The sequence below is a fragment of the Elaeis guineensis genome, chromosome 4, assembly GCF_000442705.2.
Source record: "Elaeis guineensis isolate ETL-2024a chromosome 4, EG11, whole genome shotgun sequence".
NCBI lineage: Eukaryota > Viridiplantae > Streptophyta > Magnoliopsida > Arecales > Arecaceae > Elaeis > Elaeis guineensis.
The window spans coordinates 133476633-133494702 of record NC_025996.2 but is presented as its reverse complement, the minus strand read 5'-3'; the positions used below and the strand labels follow the sequence as shown (position 1 = coordinate 133494702).

Sequence of the window (18070 nt, the reverse complement as noted above, 5' to 3'; positions counted from 1 at the left end):
TTTAACTAAGGACCCACTTCAACAATGTCCACATATGGTTTTTAGGTCCACATTTGCCTTTTATGAATCCTAACAAGGAGCAGTGAAACAAAATTTTCTCAATCATGATCTCCTATCTTCGCATTATGATGCAAAATCACATCTCTCCGTGCAATATATGTTGATAGGCACTTCTATCTTCATATGGGCATTCAAAGGGACATGGTCAGGGCCCAAGTCTATAATGGGTAGAATTTAGCCCCGTTATAGGCAAAGCCTGGCCATGAGAACCAGACCTGGACCCAATCTGGCCTAGTCTGTGTTGTTGTTGACCTATGCATAGTTATATTCCTTGGCCCAATTTAGGCTAATATATGGATGGGTCTTAGGAGTTTTGGCGTTTGTGGAAGCGAACTGTATATGAGGCCAGAGATGCTTGGATGGGATGCAAGAAATGAGAGATGAAAGGAGCAGTATTTTTTTTCAAAAAAAAAAAGAAAAAAAAAGAGCAGTAGTTTTTACGCTTTACTTGGATGCAGATTATGAGATACTATCCAGGAGAATCCCTATCAGTTGGCAGTTAGTTGATAACCTTGATCTAAATACAGCTCAAATTTCAAATGTTATATGATACAATAGTTATGCAGTCCCGGTGATTCAGTAATTAATTCATAATATATATGGTTAAGTGTTCACGTTAGGGATGGCATCGGGCCGGATTCGAGATGAGTTTCTAACTATCCAAATCCAAACCTAAATATCCAATAATCTATCCAAACACAGCCCAAATACTATCGAGACTGGATTTTTTTTGTCCAAATCCATCTCCATCGGATATCGGATAATTTGGATTTACCTAGTCCGAACTCACTTGAGTCACATTAAGCTTTTTTTTTTAAATTTCTATCAAATTTAAAACCATACTATCATTCTACAAATCATATCTGTCTAAAACAAATAAAATTAAATAACACTTAGTTCCATGTTTATTCAAAATAAAATTCAAATTGCCTTAAACAAATAAAATTCAACAATGCTTAATTCAACAATATTTAGCTCTATATTTCATTTAAATAAAATATAAATAAAATATAAATTTTATACACCAAGACAATTAACAACAATACTTAGTTCCAACACTTCTAAAGTAAATAAAAATATGAATATAATTTAAAAAAAGCACACCTAAGTTTCAAGTTCCAAAAAAACTTAAACAACAATTAAACCTGCTATCAATAGCCGATATTTGAAATTTAAGTTCAAATTTATAACATACCGAAAATAGTAATCATGTTGGTATATCTTGTGATTGCATGAATATTTTTTAGTCTTTATTTGGCTAGAATATTTTTCATGAATAAGTTAGGCTTTAGTAATTAGTATGTGATAATTGATAAAATATATTTAATATAATATATATATTAAAATACTAAAATAATTCGGATCGGGTTCGGGTTGGGCATCGGGTTGGGTGCATAATTACTCAATCCCGATCCAAACCTAAAATTAAGCAATCAGATTTTACCCAAATTCCATCCAAACCCAGTCAATACATTAACTACCCGAACCAATTGGGTCGGATCGGATCGGATACCCACGGGTTTGAATTTTGTTACCATCCCTAGTTCACATTATGACTATTTTATACCTTCATAAGCGCGCGTACACACACACACACACACACACACACACACACACACACACACATATATATATATATATATATATATAATATTATTTATTTATATACATATACATGCAATACAATGTATAAATACATATGTATGTGTGTATATGGATAAGTGTCTAAGAATGCATCTCACCTCAAACAATGGCATTCAAATTTGGAAATTCAAATTTCCTAGAATGTCAATTGTCTTATCTTTTGGGGGGTTTTCAGAACATTATATGCCAATTCAATTGGTAAGATGACCTTTTTTACTTCTTTTTTTCTTTTTCTTTTTTTTTGTTATGTTTCTCAATCTTGACATGGTTCCTGGACTAAATTATCCTATGAAATCTTCACCAATGAACCGAACGCTATTCTTAGGTTGTTTTATATTTTCATAAATGCTGTGAAACATAACAATATGAATCAAATAAAGTCACATTCTAAATATCAAGTCATAGTTGATATTGCAAACAACGAAATCCATGTCCAAATTGTAAGCTAAATAAATGAAGAAAGCAATAAAAATTTACCATTAATGTCCACATCAATTTCATGGGTTATTTCTGAGCTCCAAAACCTCTTTGAAATCCCTCATTCTCAACATTAAAGATCCTACAGATTTCCTGAGTACTCTTTCCCCTCATCATACTAGCAACTTTTTCACAACCCAGGTCCTATATACTCTTAATATCAAGATACTTGGCAATCTGAAACCAAAATAAGAAAGATTAAATTAATTTAGTTTTTATACTAAAATAATTTAATTAAGGTATTTTTATTGAAAGCATAATGTAGATGGATGACTAAGTGGGATAATATAACAAATTCAAGATAGCATTTTTAACTTCTTAGTCTTCATGCTATTGTACAATTGAATCTATTAAAGAATGTGGAAAACAGTATATGATCTTTGAATCATAAGTCTATTAAACCAATATCTCATGGTTCTCAATGGATAATATTAAATACATCTAAATAAGATGGTGAAACACTTGGCAATCTACTTAAGCATCAATGCCAATTTTTCCAAGCTCAAAGAATCTACTTATTCCAATTGATTTTGCTTTCAAGGTCATCATCTTACATATCAACACATTACAGTATGTAAATAAATATAGCATCAAACACCCAAATGTGCTTAAAAGGGGTTAAACTAGTGATATATTTTTTTCTAATTTATTCATGATGGATCCTTATTATTTTACTCTAAATTTATCATGCAAGAGCACACATTAAAATCTACTTATTGGCCATGGATTCAATCTCTCCCCCCCCCCCTCTCTCTCTCTCTCTCTCTCTCATATGTATATATGTATAAATTTGTACATGTGCGTGTGTAATTCAGGTGAAGCTAAAACCCTTTACAAGATCAATGAGTTTGAATCCCACCTTCAATACATTGAAGGATCTTGGTGGAATTATCATGGTTCAAGAAAATAAAACATTTAACAGTTTGCTTAGTTCTAATTTAGATTCATAATTCATGATTCTCTTTCTCTTAGAGAATATGGTCATGTTAGAAGTACGGTGGTTTCGTACGTTCAGTTTTAAAATATTTAACATAAAACAAATTATATGCAGCAGAAGTAAATTAAATTAAAATATTTTTAATTTAAAAATATACCAGATCAGATCTAAAAATCATGCACTGGATCTTGATACGAACATGCTACCAAAATCTGAAATCTGAAATCAAAGACAAAAAGTCATTAGTAAAAAATTGGAGATCTGATCTTTATAACTTCAGATCCCGTGGATGTCCAGGGTTCGTATCTAAGCTGCGCAAGTGCTCGTCTCTATAGGTATCTACATAGAGATGTTCGATAGAAGCACTAAGGCCATCGATGTACTAGCACCTTATAGGTCTTGCTCCTCGCTTGGATTTGGATCCACTTCTTCTAGATCACGAAGAAGACGAAGGCTGTACGAACCCTTTCATGCAGATTTGATGGAATCTAAACCTTACCACTAAGAAGAGGAAGAAAACACCTTTTCTTCTCTTTCTCTCTCTCTCTAATCTCTCTCTATCTCAGATCAAATCAGAGCACAAGTGGTGAGATGGTGTGGAGATGAAAGGAGGAGAGGTGAGACGATGAGAAAAATGTGCGGTACTAAGAAAGAAGCCGCACCACCTATCTAATGCACACCATCCTCCCTTCTTAATTTTTGCTGCACAAAAATTATTCCCCAATTTCTTGTCCAACTCCAAATGCCCTTAATTGATCAGATCAGATCTGATCTTGGGCGTTAAGATCAAGAGAAAGAGATCAGATGCATTGAGATGGAAAAGGCAGCAAGAGAGAACTCGCATAAGTAAAACTCACGGAAATCCTTCTTAGTACATGCCCTTAATTCTTTTATTTTGTCACACAATTCAAAATCCTCAATGCCCCTTCCGGATTAGGATAAGATTCTATTCCTTATTTGAATCAAATTCAAAAGAAAAGATAAGTCAAAAGGGAGAGAGAGTCCCAGAGAGGTGGGGTGCCAATTATTGGTGCCCCCTCTTTATTCATGCGTGCATAGAGAAAAGGGGATGCATCTTCATGCATTCCTCCCTCTTTTTGATATGAGATTAGGAGAGAGAAGCCTAGAGAGATTGGGCTCAAGTGGTCTTCTTCAATTGAGTCCAATTTGGGATCAAACAAAATCCAATTCGAATCTAATTCGAAAGGCTATTAATCCTAATCCAATTAGGATTGAAATTCGAGTCTGACTTGAATAATTAAACCCAATAAGCTATAAATTAAATATGACCAATTAAATTAAATTTGATTTAAATTAATTAAAACTTAATTCATAATTTAATTAGATTCAATTAAATTGTAATACTTGTAATTAAGTCCCTCTGCTAATAATTAGCAGTTGCTATATCTGTAATATTTACAAATTAGCAGTTTTCAAATTTAAATCATCAATCCAATTGATAATTCGAATATGATCCAAACCATTGATCAGGATATACTCTTTTTATGTATAATTCTTAGATTCTATTATACTTGATAGTGAGACATACCATGATCTCCATCACAGTATCATCGAAACTTCTTTCGATGGGCTGGAATGATTCCAACTCATCCCAATAAGAATCGTCAATCTAAAAATGATTCTAGTGAGTTCTCACGATCCACCAGTGATGTCTAGCAGCATATAGTGATAACCTAACAGAAGTACAGAAGAATAAATTCCTAGATGTAGTTATTATGTGATACAGTCCCTCTATTGTAAGTTCCGACTAGACGGAGATCATGGAGAACTTATCAAATCCCATCATCAGTCATATGCCAGATTAACTCGACTTGAATTCATTTGTAAATTCTATAAAAAAAATTTTTTAGTATTCATACATACTCTGACTAGAGATTTTTTGAACTTAGCCTCGTGAATCACATAGGACTACTCTTTTTCTTTCAAGATCAATAGATTCTATCTAGATATATCCTACTCAAATAGTAAATTTGAACCTGCTATAGTCAACATACATAGTAAGGATCTAAATGGCTAAAGATCAAGAAAATATATAGTCAAACTAAGTAGCCTCACTACGAAAATAGCCAACACCACAGGTCAAAGGATCAGTCACACCACTACAGTATCGAAAAAATCACTGACGAGTAAGTAGATATTTCAGTAATTTTTCATATTGGTCATGCTCAGTGTAAGTTATTCTCTAACAATCACCTGTACTCTCACCTCAATGTCTCCACACCGTAGATTCAAGACTCATTTGCCCAGAAGAAAGATGATCCATGCATCGATCTTAAATGAATTGATCACTATCCTCTGTTACAATCTTTCAATCGGGAGTATTTAAAAATTAACCACTAATGATGTATATTTCAAATTCTCAATATTTTGAGTATATACAAAATCATCTTTATTAATTTTTAGAATAAATAATTGACACATACAACATGATTGGTAATAAAAACTATTTGGTAAGTACAAAATATGTCTTAGAATTATAGTATACGTTAGCTAAGATTGGCTTTTAGGACATACATCTAATAAACTTTCACTTACACTAAAGTCAATCTCCCATATACTTAAGACCCTTCGGATCACGACAGGCTTTAATTTTCGACTGGCTAAGTGACTTGGGCCTACCACATCCTATGTGGAGTCTACTCTCTATATCTCTATATATTTCTACTCGAGATAATCGTGTATATCCTTACTCTATGTGCTTGGACTTCTAGTGAGATCTTGGTTTCTTAGTGAGGACTATGGGCCATTATCTTTGTAATAGAGTGTCATAGCATCCGATGCCATGACATCCAGTTCTGCAACTATCATAAGAACCAAAATGCATCATACACATCTACAATATACTCAGCTTCCACTAGTCAATTACTTGGAATTCTTCCAACATACCGAACCATCATAACTCAACAATATATATTGATGTAGATATTCTACTATCTGCATCAGTATATTCTCTCACTCTCAGCTCTAACCCTTCTCCCAAGATCAAGAATATACTCTTAGTGCTTTTCAAGTACTTAATTATATTTTCACAGTAATCCAATGCTCCCAGCCTAGATTTAATTGATATCTACTTGTGACTTTTGTAGCAAAAATTATATCAAGTCGAGTACATAGCATGACATACACCTATGCCCAAGAGGATAGCAAACTCCTCTTGAAGGTTTCTATAATGAATCCTTTCAGTACCTCTTCTACGTACTTTTCTATAAAAACTCAAACATCCTTTTAGATCTATCTTTATAAATTTTTATTCTCAAAATACAGGATGTTTGCCCTAGGTCTTTGATAAAAATTCTATATGCAACCTTATTTTAACGGATGTCAGCATGGAACCCTCCTACTGACCTTGATGTAAACACATGATTCCTCTTTATTTTTTGTAAAATCAAATAATTTGATTATATCATTGAAATAATTATTCCAACTCTAAGATTTTGCTTAAATCCATGAATAGATCTTCGCAGTGTGATCTTTATCACTGAAAGTGAAATCCATAGACCACTCCATATAGATATATTTTCAAGATATCCATTCAGGAGGGCTATCTATACATCCATCTCTCAGTGTCGATGTCCAACATCATCTTATTGTAGATTTTGAGATCATTTATATGTTCCCCATCTTCCATGAGAAATATTTTCTCTGGATCTTTCGTAAGAATATTAAGTACCTTTCAGAAGGATGGTAGATCCTACTAAATCTATAAGATAGAGGAGGTACCATATATATTGGCTCATCATGAATAGGTTCTATAGGTCCTATAACTCATCACTTTTAAGAAACTCTCTCTTTGATTTTATCATCTTACTATTTTCAAGAAAATAGTATGATTGCTCACAATCACATTCTAAACCATTAAGAAAAGAAAGTGGTATCCCTAACCTTTTAGGATATCCCATAAATAAGTTCTCATAAACCTAGTTTCTAACTTGTCTATCATGCTATATCTCATATAGTATGGTAGAAACAGATTTAGAGAGAATCTTATTTAAATTTTAGAAAGTAAAGCATGTCCTTAAAGAAACAAAGGTTAAATCAGTGATGTTCATGATGGTCCAGGCTATATCTCGTACAGTGCCATTCCTCTTCTCAGATATCCCATTAAACTGAGGTGTATAAGGAGGGTTCCATTATGAAACTATCTTATTTTTTTTGAGATAATCAAAAATTTTTTTATTTGGTATTGCATCCTCGATCTGATCAAAGTACCTTTAGAACTTTTTGGGTTTACTTCTCTACTTCACATTTGAATTTTTTGAATCTTTCAAAGGCTTCAGATTTGTATCTTATACACATACCCATACTATGACTGATTATTGATAAAGATAATAAAGCAGAGATAATCTTCCTTGTTTGGCTTATCAAATGGGCCACTCACGTCAAATGTGTACTAGGGTAAGTACCTCAGCGATCTTATCCCTTTATCCCACAAAGGATAGCTTGATCATTTTGAAGAAAATATACGGTAGTGTAATACATGCAATTTAAAAATTTTATGCAATGAAAATAAAAAATTAAATAATTTAATCATAATCACATGCATAAGATCCTATCTTAGACTACCATATTATGATTTTTGATATAAAAATATATACTTTAGATCTAAAAATAAAAATCGTATCGATCTCATCAATGCGTAAATTCTAGATCTAACTATTAGATCTACCATGGGAATCAAAACAAGTTAGAGATCATTACCAAACAAATTTGATCTTGATCTCTTCTAGTCCAACAATTGGAGAAAATATTTCTCAGATTACTTGCAGCTACATGGAGTCGTCTAGCCTCTACAGAAAGATCCACACGAAGACAAATGCAGATCAGAAACTTGGAAGCTAGCCTGTAAGTAACTTCGACAGCTGATTTATTCCTCCTTCTTCAAGTACCTTGGACACTCCAAGGTAAGAGAGGATCAAGAGGAGGAATAGAGGAGGAGGAAAAGAGGCTCTAAAAATAAAAACCAGTAAGGGATTGATCATCGAACATCCAAGAGAGAGGACCCCTTTTTATAGACTAGGAATTAGGATTTTTCAAGGAAGGGCACCAAGAGTCAACGCTAAAACCTCCTTTTGACATCCCAAAAAATTTTTAAAAAATTATTAAGATATTGAAAAGGATTCTAAAGTCTCACATATCAAAAAATTCTCTAAAAAAAATAAGAAAAAATTTAATATGGCACCAACAATATTCTATATACGAAAAATCTCTTTTCTAGTTTACCTCTTATCTCTAATTCGGATCGTACTTGAATTAGGCAAGAGATAATATTATGACTCATCAGCTATAGCTGCCTACTCTTATTGGACTCTCTATTATGACACCAAAAATCACAACCCAAATCCATTTAGGCATGGAGAAATTGGCATGGGTTCAGGAGTGGCGCAGGAGATAAGGATAATGTCCTAGTTTGACTTGGACTCTTTATTTCTAATTCAATTCTAATCCAAATCAAATTTGGATTGAACCTACTAATAGAAATAAACTTAATCCAATTAGAAACTTAAATTTCTCATCAAATTTTTAATCTAATTAAGAATTAATTGAGTCAAAATCCTGATCGAATCAGGATCAAATTTTTCTTGTAATCAGAGTCGATCATATCAAACCTAATCAGAGTCGAACTGAATCTAATTCAATTATATTTGATCCAAAGTTCTTTGCTCAATCAAATTGAGTCAATTAGTAATCTAATTATTAATTAACTTTCTAAAAATAATAGAGTCTCAGTCCAAGTGATACTCTCCTCTAGAGTCCTAGTCCGAGTGGGACTCTTCACCAGAGTCACAATCTAATTAGACTCTTCAGCCATCAGATCTGATCAAATCTTTTAATACGTGTGACCTCATAGGTTTGAATCTAAATTGATAGCATAAAAATAACTTTCTATACCAATCGATATAATCGGTAAAGATAATGAAGTAGAGATAATCTCTCTTGTTTGGCTTGTCAAATGGGCCGCTCACATCAAATGTGTACTAGGATAAGTACCTCAGTGGTCCTATCCTCTTATCCCATAAAGGGCAGCTTGGTCATTTATCCTTAAAGAGATGATTTATAGACTAAATATGACTTAATAGTCAATGAGCTCGAAAGCCCATGTTTGTCCAGTCGATAAATCATTTTTTCTTTTATATGACATGGCCTAAGGTACAACATATATATACTTCAGATTTATTTGAGTTCTAGATCTCTCAAACCCAATGATATTTACTGTTTGCTCAAATAAGTTCACATATGCATCACCATGCAAATGATAAAGAACTAAATCCAAAATGATAGTCATAGATGTTAAGTGCCCATGGTCATAGTGCAACTCTCACCTCATTGCCGACTCAAAGGGTTACTTCATCTTTCCTCAGCCCTCTACCGTTCCTTAGACTCTTTACAGAAGTGCATAAATATGCACTAGAGTCCAATACTCAACTGAGAGAAGAGAAAACCATAAGATTATATTTGAGCAATTTCAACATGCCTTCCAAAGGCGTGTCTTTATTTCTTTAAGCTTTTTAGGTATGTACCTTTAAACTTTTTAAGATTCCTTAGTTACCAACATATTGACCAATTCAGTTAAGGTGCTATAATATTTATTGATATGGTAGTTTTATAAACTATCCATATGAAATAAGAGGGGATTGTCGGATCAAATCTACTAGCAATTTCTTGTGCATGGTCATGTCAAGCTTCTCAAGCTCTTTAATATCTTTGATCATTGTCAAACAGCAATCATGGATAAACTGCCCATCAGACATCTCATGCACTATATAACTCTGATCATCTCACAACTGTTATAGATGAGTCAGCATATCATGGGTAGTCAACATGTCTTTATGCATGTATTGGAGTTCATCAAATATGGACTCCAATTTATAGCACTTAACTTCATTATCATTGTCCAGCCATTTATTAAGTATAGCTCGCTGATTATGGATTGGACAAGCTAATGACATAGGGTTAATCTGATAAAAAATATGGCTTAATTTTTTAAAAACTAAAAATAATTCTTAAATTTTTTAGTCAGAGTGTGTAATTGATTTTGACTAAATGGTTGATATCTAGGATTCGAGCTAGAAGGTTAGAAGCTGAGACAATAAACCACAGAGAGTAAAGATTTAATTAGATGATTGTACTTGTAAATATTTATTTTAGAGACTTTAAAAGTAAACAAAGATTTTCACTAATTTTTTGAGTCTCTTAAACTCCTTGAATGAAGAAACAAAAATTTATATGCGATAATTGAGCTTCTAGTAGGTGCTGCGGTTCCACTGATGTATGGTATCTCACCTAACAGTTATTGATAATACGTACACCAATGTATGGATAACTCTTTGTCTAGATGCTTCTCTAAGTATATTGCAGTGACTTGATCTCTAAGTCATATGGGCTCATCTAATAGTTATTGACCACACTCCTTAGCTAAGTCATACCCATCGTTCACCTGTGGATACAAAAATTATCATTAGATCCCTCATCTAATAGTTATTGGGCCTAACCCCATCTTTACCTAAGGGCATCTAATGCCAATAGAGTGATTATGCCTTTTCGATGTAATTGAACCACTGTGACTAGTCGAGAACAATCAACATCGAAAATGATACCTGCATCTCTACAATGGTGGAAGACTGATAGACTTAATATTTAATGAGAGAATTTAGGTTTAGATCTCTTCTAAGTCAATACATCTAATGTCTGACTGATCAAATTCAGGTCAGCACAATCTCATGTCTGACTAACCTAGTCGGCATGGGTGAACACGAATGATCAAGCAACTTTATTCAATTCATAATCGATCAAATTAGCCAAATAAGTGAGATCGATGGAAAGATATATTGATGCTTGCCTCAAACACCATCAAATAGTTTGATAAGTATGCTCTCAATTAAAAATCATTGGTCGAGCTGCCAAACTTATTTTAAATACCAATTGGTCAATCAGAATCAAATAGATTAGTCTACTTAATTAGGCTCAATCTACTGAGCCAAATTTAGTCTTAAATCAATCAATTCACATCAAAATGTGAATCAATGTAACTAACTACAACTAAACTTAATTTTGAGACCTTTTGATTTAATGCCAATCAACCTTTGATTAGATTCGATCAACTGCTTAAAATCAAAAAAGATTTTAACCTGATCTAATCAATGACCCTAATTGTAGTCAAGTCACGAGACCTAATTTGTTCAACTCATATCCAAAGCTCATATTTTATGCAATGAAACCTAAATCTTAAATTCATAATTTTAGATTTTTTAATTTTAATTCTTAATTCTCAATTAAGTGCATTATAAATATGAATTTTAGTTAAGATGTCAAAATAATTTTTAATCTAAACCAATTCGGATTGTATCTCATATAATTTTACTATCTACAGAATTGAGTTGACTCACCCTGGACCTTAAGTTGACTAGTCATTGTGAGTCAACTCAACTCTGAGACTGAGTTGGCTCACCTATGACAAACAAAAATCTGTAAGCCTAGCTTGCATAATTGAGTCAGCTCATTTGCAAACGAGCTGTCTTGCCAAGATCTTGAATAGACTTCAATAAAAGTAACTCGACTCACCAAGCACTCGAGTCAACTCGAATAAAAATCGAGTCGACTCCATAAGTATGCTAGCCACAGTTTCAGTATTTTATGCAAATAGAACCTAGAATTTTTGGATCTAGAATTTTATAAAAATTAAGTTTTAGATTATGTGTCAAAAACACTATATCAGAATATCATTTTTTGATCTAAAACAAATATCTTAATACATGCATAAAAAGATCTAAATCTAAAATATGTATCGAAAATAATTTTTTGTTCACTATTCTTCTTCATGAAAGACATCACAAGTGGCCTCCTACACATCATAAGAGAACCTTTCGAATGAGAAAGAGAGGGATTTTAATCCCTTCTTTTTCTTATGATCGGACGGCCACGGTGATTATCCCAATCTGATTACTAGGTTACTAAGAGATTAATTTAATATATGACATACGTAATCAATTAAAAATTTAGATCTAATTATCTTTTACATATCACATATATAAATAATAATTCAAATCTATGCATGTAATCATATATCGCGTATATGAAATAATTTCAACAACCATACTAGATCCAAATTAAATCCTAATTAACATATTTAGATCTAAAACTAATTTTAGATTTGAAACACTCATGATTTATTTCAGATCTAAAATAATTTTAGATCCAGAATAATCTTGTAATCACATTACAATATACAAAAATTTTTAGATCTACCATTAATTAATGTTCTACATCATTCTAGGACAACCTTTCAGCATAATAGAGTTATACTAGAGCAACTTATTTCAGAATTATCTAGCATTTAACTAATCTTAATATTTGATTTTTATAAATTAGATTTTAGATCTGAGTAGTTTTATGTTCATATCAGAATCTGAGCTTTGATACCACTATTAGAAGCATGGTGGTTTCATGCGTTTAGTTTTAAAATTTTTAACATAAAATAGATTATGTACAGCGAAAGTAAGCTGAAATAAAATATTTTTAAATTAAAAATATACCAAATCAGATCTAAAAATCATCCATTGGATCTTGATACAAACACATTACCAAAATCTAAAATCTGAAATCAAAGATAAAAAGTCATTAGTGATAAATTGAAGATCTGATCTCCATACCTTCGGATCTCGCGGATATCCAGGGTTTACATCTGAGCCACACAAGTGCTGGACCTCTGTTGCTATCCACACGAAGATGTCCGATCGAAGCACCATGATCACTAGTGTGCTAGTACCTTATAGGCCTCACTCCTTATTTGGATCTAGATCCTCTTCTTTTAGATCATGAAGAAGACGAAGGCTACACAAACCTTTTCATGCAGATCTAATAGGATCTAAACCTTGTCACTAAGAAGAGGAAGAAAATATCTTTTCTTCTCTTCCTCTCTCTATAATCTCTCTTTATCTCTGATCAGATCTGAGAACAAGTGGTGAGATGGCATGGAGATGAAAGGAGGAGAGGTGAGACGATGAGAAAGACGTACGGTACCAAGAAAGAAGTTGCACCACCTATCTAATGCACACCATCCTCCCTTCTTAATTTTTGTCACACAAAAATTATTCCCTAACACCCTATCCAACTCCAAATGCCCTAAATTGATCAGATCTGATATGATCTTGGGCATTGAGATCAAGAGGAAGGGACGAGATGCATTGAGATGGGAAAGGCAGCAAGAGAGAACTCACATAAGTAAAACTCACAGAAATCCTTCTTAGCGCATGCCCTTAATTCTTTTGTTTTGTCGCATAATTCAAAAGCCTCAATGCCCCTTCCAGATTAAGATAAGATTCTATTCCTTATCTGAATCAAATTCAAAAGAAAGGATGAGTCAAAGGGGAGAGAGAGTCCCAGAGAGGTGGGGCGGCAACTATTGGTGCCCCTCTCATTCACATGCGCATAGAGAAAAGGGGATGCATCTTCACACATTTCTTTTTCTTTTTTGCATGATCAAGAGAGAGAAGCCTAGGGAGATTGGGCTCAAGTAGTCTTCTTCAATTAGGTCCAATTAGGTTCAAACTGAATCTATTTCGAGTCCGATTTGAATCCAATTCGAAAGGTTGTTAATTCTGATCCAGTTAGGATTGAAATCTGAATCTGACTTAGATAATTAAATTTAATTAGCCATAAATTAAATCAAGATCAATTAAATTAAATTTGATTTAAATTAATTAAAATTTAATTTATAATATAATCAAATCTAATTAAATTACAATAATTATAATTAAGTCCCTCTGCTAACAGTTAGCAGTTGCTACATCTGTAATACTTACAAATTAGTAGTTTTCAAATTCAAATCATCAATCCAATTGATAATTCGAATATGATCTAAACTGTTGATCAGGATATGCTCCTTTGGTGTGTGACCTCTCAGGTACTATTCTATCTAGTAGTGAGACATGCCATGATCTCTATCATAGTATCATCGAAACTCTTTTTAATGGACTAAAATAATTCCAACTCATACCAATAAGAATCATCGATCCAAAAATAATTTTAGTAAGTTCTCACGATCCACCAGTGACACCTAGCAGCATGTAGTAGCAATCCAACAGAATAAAAAAATGAATCCAAAGGTGTAGTTACCATATGATAAGTCTCTCTATCATGAGTCCTGACTAGATGGAGATCAAGGAGAACTCATCAAACCCCATCGTCAGTCATATATCAGATTGGCTCAACTCAAGTTCATTTGAAAATCCTGTAGGAACTCTTTTTCAGTATTTACACTTACTCTGATAAAAAATTTTATGAACTCAGTCTTACGAATCGCATAGGACTACTCTTTTTCTATCAAGATTGATAGATTTTATCTAAGTGTATCTTACTCAAACAACGAGCCTAAATCTACTATAGCCAATATACACAGCAAGGATCCAAATGGCTAAGGATCAAAAAAATATGCAGTCAAACTAAGTAGCCTCGCTGTGAATAACCAACACATCATAGGTCAAAAGACCAGTCACACTACTACAGCATCAAGAAAATTACTGATGAGTGAGTAGACATCCAAGAAATTTTTCGTATTGATTACATTCAGTGTAAGTTATTTTTTAATAACTACCTATACTCTCATCCCAGTGTCTTCACACCGCAGACTCGAGACTTATTTGTTCAAAAAAAAGTGATCCGTGCATCGATCTTAAATAGATTGATCACTATCCTCTATGATGATCTTTCGATTGGGAGCATTTAAAAATAACCACTAATGATGTATGTCTCAAATTTTCAATACCTTGAGAATATACAAAATCATCTTTATTAATTTTTAAGATAAATCATGGATACATACAACATGATTAGTAATAAAAATCATCCGACAAGTATAAAATATGTCCTAGAATTATAGTATACGTCAGCCAAGATTGGCTTCTAAAGTATACATCTAATAGGTTGGTTTAGAGTAGGATGAGAAAATTTAGTTTTATTGATTTATGTTTCATAAAAATATTATTTTGATTTCTTAAATCTTCCTTAAAATGTTTTGATTCATTAAGTAGATTCAAAACAATTATATAAGAATATCTTTAAGGAAAGTGAAAAAAGGTCAAAGACAAGAAAATATTAAAATATAATATCTTATTTTACATATGAAATAGAATTTTCTTATCTTTTGGTATACTATATTATATTGTGAGTCAGCTTAATTCAAACCATTTGGTAATTTGATTGTGATTTAACAAATTAGATAACTATGGACCAAAAATATAACAAATAGGCTTTTGAAAAAAAATGAAGGAAAGCCAACACATAAGAAGCTTAAAACCAATACATGACAAAACAAAAGCTGTATATATCTCATATAATGCTATTTCACCTACATGCAAGATGTCTACATCAATATCACTTATGATCTTCCCTGGAAGATTGAGCATCTAAACCATCATTCGCTAAAGAAAATTGAAAAACTAGACCTCTAGCCCATAATTAGATCCACGCCTTATAAGGGAGGATCCCTCATGAGTGTGGAATATGGATCCCCCTAAGATCTCAATGCCAGTGATGGTATTGACACCACAATAGAAAAAAAAGAAGAGATAAAATAAATAATATAATTAAAAATATGGATCAGCCTAAGATTTACCTCTATGGGGCATGCAAGCTTCACTATGAAAGAAAAAATAAGTATAAAAGGAGATCACATCCTTTCAACTCTCATACACAAAATCACTTTTTCTATAGGAAGCACAACACTCATAAAAGCTCTTACAACTCCTCCAAGGAGACTCTTTTATAGATTTGCCATATTAGGATCCTCGATATCCCTAGACACTTTCTATAATGCTCTCAGCCACTACATCATGCCTCAGCCTCTACCCTTATGCTCATGGCCACTCCCACGCTCTCTTAGAACTCTTGACTATTCTCAGGATACTCTCAACTGCTCTCTGTGCTCCACAGCCACTCTCTGTTGCTGCTACCTGTTGCCATACTAATTTTTTCGGCTGCTCTCTCTTTTGAAAGCCTGAATCTGCATTCAAGCCACGTACAGGAGACCTAACATGGCTCCTATTAGGACTCAGACCTCAAATAAAACTCCAAAAGTCTCTGATCACGTCTGCAGAGTCTCCATGACCGTCCGATCATGCACATCATGCTCCTAGCCACCCAATCACATCCGCTTGCCAACCAAAACCATCGGATCATGCCTGTGCATGCTTGCCCACCATTAGATCGTGCACATCCATGTGATAATGCACTGGACCATGCATGGATCGCATGTCCACCTCTCGTGTGGTGCGCTAGACCATGTGTGTCGAAGTAATGTCGGCTACGCATCCCATGCTAGGTCGTGCACCCGTGCTTGGGCCGCGTGCTTGCACTTGGGGTGCGTGTTGCTGTGGGTTGTGATCTGCAGGCCTTGTGCACCCATGGGCCATTCTGCAGGCCTTGTGAGCCTACGGGTCGTGTCTATGGGCCTGCATGGGCTCCTCCATTTGGGCTCCACTGCTGTGGATTTCGCTACTGTGGATCAAGTTCGAGGTGCCAAAATCTAACATGCCTATTATTTTCCATGCTAGGCATCTCTGCTATAAGGAAGATCTTATTCTATTTGTCATAAACAAGGCTCTAGATGGTCTAAGAAAGGTTGATGCTTGCAACCAATCCAAAACTCCTTGTACAAGCCTTGGAGGGATACCAGACCATCATGATCCTGATCTTTCCCTATTGGAATGAAAAAGGAGTTACTCTCTAGTCAAAACTGGCTAAGGAGACTAAAGTTACACTTTCTTTAGAGCTTCTATCTAGAAAAATTTTGGGGAAGATAATCTTACCTGGTGAATAATTCTATATGTCAACTTAAAATAATCTTCAAATTCAAGCTCCCCTTGCTAAAATTAACCATAATATTTCACTATCATGATAGAATTTTACTCTAACCAAAAAATACATTAAGATTTAAGTATCTAGACATCAAATTAGGGTGCAAAATATACCATATATAAATACCAAATCAAGCATGTAACCCTAGAAAATCAGATCGAAGAAACAAAGAGAGAAAAAAAAAACTTATAGATCTCACAAGAAGAAGGTCAAAAAGGGATGCTTGATATCCCTTGGTCAATATTGATGTGTCCAGCATCCCAATCTTTGAGCCCCTCATTGGAGAACTTAGCATGCTCTCACAATACTTGATGACCTTTGTGAGGATCTTGAATGTCACAATTAGGAGAGAGATACCATCATTTACAAGGTTGTTATTGATCACATTCTTTGATTGGTTTGCAATTACCTCCTCTACCTTAAACTCCTCAATCGCCATCTGAAGTCCTAAAAGTGATTGTCTTCTTCTCCTTTGTTGATGCAATGATTGAAGTCCAAAGGAAAAGAACTAGGCAATTTTCTCTCAGTCTATTGGCCACTCTCCCTTTATTTCATAAAAATGGGTAAGAACGGCAAAATCCTTTGGATGTTATTAATACGAGATATTGAAAGCATTAATATTGCCAATATGTCCAAATAAAGGACCCCATTTCATTACCGGTCCTCCTTGTTGTAATTGAAAAAACATCCATTTTAAGTAGAAATATGCTATACAATCTTATCAACTTCGTTGTTATTCAATGTTGCAGGAGGGAATTGGTGTCATCTTAAATGATGCAACACAAGTATCATAATCCCATCATGAAGATTAAAATTACAAAATTTAATATATGCATTTATATAAAGGAAATAACACCTCTCCCCTTCCAAGAAAAAAACCTCCTTAAGGATGACTAAAATTCATAATATCTATGAATTGTTCAGAACATAAGTTGTTTTTTTGACCTTAAGTTAATAATGGAATTCCCCATTTGCTATATTAAAAAAAAGTATGGTTAACGCACTTTTCAAGGAATTGCTTTTGGAATTGTAGGGACGCTCTCATATTAAGTAGACCCCTCTTTTCTTCATTCAAAAAAA

General features: G+C 33.6%; 1 long non-coding RNA gene across 2 annotated transcripts in view; it reads right to left on the bottom strand.

The window, feature by feature from the left end:
* LOC140857022 (uncharacterized) overlaps positions 1 to 18070 on the bottom strand; it is a 190797-nt gene that overhangs the window by 11746 nt on the left and 160981 nt on the right. For both annotated transcript variants that reach the window (XR_012140502.1, XR_012140503.1), the window contains exon 3: positions 2182 to 2358. This is a non-coding gene — a long non-coding RNA (uncharacterized lncRNA). The remainder of the gene's footprint in view (positions 1 to 2181; positions 2359 to 18070) is intronic.